Source organism: Amblyomma maculatum, chromosome 3, assembly GCF_055883805.1.
Source record: "Amblyomma maculatum isolate TAMU_Amacu chromosome 3, ASM5588380v1, whole genome shotgun sequence".
Lineage (NCBI taxonomy): Eukaryota > Metazoa > Arthropoda > Arachnida > Ixodida > Ixodidae > Amblyomma > Amblyomma maculatum.
This window is the reverse complement of record NC_139346.1, coordinates 133082476-133086374: the sequence shown is the minus strand read 5'-3', so window position 1 is coordinate 133086374 and position 3899 is coordinate 133082476. Positions and strand designations below refer to the sequence as shown.

Here is a 3899-nt window from a genome sequence, read left to right as displayed (position 1 = left end):
CTGTAGTGGCAAAAGACAGCTCTCGCCAGGGAAGCTCTGCAATATGCAAGTTCGCCGTTTAGGGTGGTGCTGACATGCTATATTCCCTGAGCCGATCATTTTCGCGCCGCTGTGTTATTTCCAAAGGACTCAGTTTCTGTTTGTGACCGATGCGATTGTTCGATGCACTAGCCAGGCAAATAAGCCATAACCTCGTAATAAGTACAACTCTCGTGTCAATGTCAATTATACACGAAATAAAGAGGGGGCATAATGGCGTTTCCCAACCAGTGAACGACCGACACCACCCTCAAAGGATGGTTGGCATGGAGGCACCCTACCGTTGAGACCTAACTTAAATGAAGGTTTTGTTCAGGGAATCGCCAGAACTCATGTATGTAATCAGTGCTTAATTGTACAGAACGGTCGGACAACTGTTTTAACTGCTGCATGCAATCAGCGCTTGCTCACTGTACAAAAAATGTGAGAAAAAAAAATTGCACTCTGTCGAGCCGGATTTGAACCAGCGACCTATGGATGTCCGTAGTACGAAACCTCTACAGTCCACCGCTCTATCAACTGAGCTATCGACGGGAACGGATGCTTAACCGGCTGGTTTTCCTCAAGCGCGCTGTCTGCAGCCTTTTCGGTGCAAGCGAGCGTGGCTGCGTATCGTTTTACCATTGACAGGACAATGGCCGCGAGCGGCTTGCGTCTTTGTTCACATCGCACTGCGCATTGTGAATTTTGTTTCGTTTCACTTCTGTGCTTCTTCACACACTTCGCTTCACAGGCTTCTGAAACAGAAAACATGCACAGCTACCCTATGCATGTGGTAGCCTCGTTCCACAGATATGTGTTTTAAGAGAATTCCACATCGATAGCAGCCACAGCACCACCGCTTTTGCAAAGACCCGCTCTTCACCTCTTTGAGCGGTCTTGCAGGGGTACTAGTCTCAATTTCGTTGAAAACATACGAGGCGCCATAAAACAAAGTTTCTTGAGCATGAGTCAATGGCTGTCAGCGCGGATGAGTTTTGTCAGGCCGTTTGTGATGAGGGCCATCGGCTAAGTTGGACGAAGTAATTTATAGAAGCATAACATTGTGATGGGGCGGCAAGCCGGAAAACAAACAGAAGATGACAGATGACGATGAGATAATTTTAAAGAATGCCGGAAGGCATGGCGTGAGCACTCCTGTCCGCTTCTCCCTCATCCCTTACACTACCCTGGGCCATCGATAGATGTCGTTCCAATCTTGGACAAGGAAGAACGACGACGATGACCAGATGCATGACGCATATTTCCGACGGGTAAATATTATGGTGAAGGTAATGGCATAGTGTAACCATTATCACACCGTAACCTCATGGCGCTGTTCACTGCTGATTTTGCAGCTATTAAGAACCGAAAACCTCACATAACGCAGCCTAAAAGAAAACACCTCCCAGGAAAGATATTACTAAATTATTTTGAATGTTGTGAAGTGGAAAAAAAAGAAAAACGTGCGCTTAGAGGATTCGAACAGATGTTTTGAGTGCTCAGATAAGCATAGTGATAATTCATTGGACCCCAGAAGTTCTTTTTTTCTTATCGCAATTAAAATATAGGATATTTGCAAAGAACTGTCAGTCGTATGTGACTGACATACCAGGGTTAGAACTATGTTAGAGATATTAAAATTTCAATGTGGGGGAGCCAGTCAGGTGCTGGATCCAGTTTTATAAATTCACAAAATCTTACAACACTTTCCTTATAGTTTTCTCTAGATGGCCGTGCGTCAAGATCTGCATGACGCACAGCAATCCTGCTTCTCCATATATTGTGCAGCCCATTGCCATTACCGGATCATGGATCAAGCCAGAGTAATACCCTCTTTACACGGCCGACTTAACTACGTTTATGATTAGCCGAGGTTACCGAACTTAACCACGGTTAACCGCCAATCGCGGTTAGCTGTGCTTACACAGCTCGCCACCGTTCTCGGTTACGGCCGCCATTGCCCATTAAGTACAACCGAAGCGACGCGGTGATCTGCGGAATGAAGCAGCATTTACCAATATCTTATTTATAATGTAGTTTCAGGAATGCCGTCCGACAAGGCGTCAACAGCGCGGTCAAGCCCCGCACAATGGCAGCACCTCCTCGACCGCCGTAAACACCGCCGCGTTGGCCCCTCCTCCCGCAGACCGTACGCGAACGACACTGTGGCTCGCTAGCGCCGACGTCAGAAATAAAGCGTGCTAAATTTATTGGCATCTGGAATACTGAGCCGAATATCAGGATTGAATCACTCTTGAGGATCACTGACCAGCGGCAAATTGCTGGCAAGCCCGATAATCACGCTACTATCAACTTTCTGCTCAAGACAGCTGCCCCCGGTGCATTACGGCTCACCGTTCTGCTTATACTAGCTCTGCGATCAATGCATTGCCAAAGTTTATCATATCGTTATTTTACGGCTGCAGAATAAGATTCGCAATAAAGAAGTTTCATGAGAACACCATTTCGACAGCGTTGTTCTGTTCCAAAGCGCCGATCGCCGCGGCTTCGAAGAGAAGTAATTTAGGCCTATCGACAACTAGGGGGCTACGCACCCCGCCGTAGCACGCCGCACTCGCTCGCTTCACCGCCGCGGTAAGTGTAACGTACCTCAGCCTGCTCGCAGCATCCCGCACTGCAAGCGTTACGAACCTGTGCACTTTCATTATAAAGCTAAGACCGCGCATTTTTCGACATTCCGAGCTCAGCACCAAGGCGCACAAATGATACTGCAGACACAGGACGGGGCTTTAGCAGCTTTAGGATGCAGACGCTTGGCTGTAGGCCGTAACCGAAGACGCCAGGTGGCACAGTAGACACCGGCTATTCAATAAGGGCAAACCAGTACACTGCTGAAGCCGACACGCTCGTACACTTCGCGCACTCGGGTGCCGACGAGCAGCCTCCTTCAGCAGACGCCGCCATAACCTCGGTTAACGACGCAAACTGAGGTCGCCAAACTCGGTTTGCGATAACCACGGCTAGGGGTGTAACTGTGGTTTGGTCTGCCGTGTAATTTGGCTAACCATGGTTTCGCGTAACCGCAGTTACGCTAACCGTGGTTAACTCTGCCCGTGTAAAGAGGGTATTAGAGTCGCAGTGAGAATTAACGAACAAAGCAAACTTAAACTAACACTGAAAATATACAGATACAAGGTTCACAGAAAGGCAATGCAAAGCATACAACTAAAGAGGCTTTCAATGAACTGAGGCTTACAACACTGAACAATACACAAGAGATTTGATAAGTGGGGTCTTCTGGTAGGCTTGTCGAGTCAGTCTATGGGGTCATCTGGTCGACCGGGTCTCTTGTCGGATCTTGTGGTATTGTGGGTGGCGTCTGGGGTCGGTGGGGCCAGTTGGCTGCGTCTCTCCTTCGTCGTGGCTTGAGTTCGCGGAGGGGGACGGAGCGATGGATCTGCAGGCTGGAGAATAGCAAAGTCCCAGGAACCCACTGCCGACGACGGAAGCGGGGCGCCGAAAATGCGGGCCATGATGAGTAGGGATGATTTATCCCGTACTTCCACCAGAATGTTACGGGACTGCAGACTGGAGAACAGACGGAATATGACTTACGGCAATGAGACGGTTTAAATGAATGGAGGTGGACATGGCGCGAGCTCTCCCGCCCGCGCCACCAAGCGCTTCTTCTTCCTCATCCATTACAATAATATTATCTGCCCCACCTGAAGGCACTACCCACTATGTGTACGCTGCATTTGCGGTTTACTGACAGCCCACAAAACACATGTCGTCCAGGTGTGAGGAAACCCGCTGTTAAGCTTTATTTGACCTTTTTTGTTTCTTCATTACGGAGATAATAAACCCGCATCGTTTTCTTTCATACAGTTGCGCTGCCGATCTCTCACTGTCTACTT

At 48.6% G+C, this 3899-nt stretch overlaps 1 non-coding gene across 1 annotated transcript; it reads right to left on the bottom strand.

Moving 5' to 3' along the window:
• Window positions 1-482: 482 nt before the first annotated feature.
• Window positions 483-573, bottom strand: TRNAY-GUA (transfer RNA tyrosine (anticodon GUA)). Its single transcript is given in 2 exon segments — window positions 483-518; window positions 537-573. It is a non-coding gene; the product is annotated as a tRNA-Tyr (tRNA).
• Window positions 574-3899: the final 3326 nt, after the last annotated feature.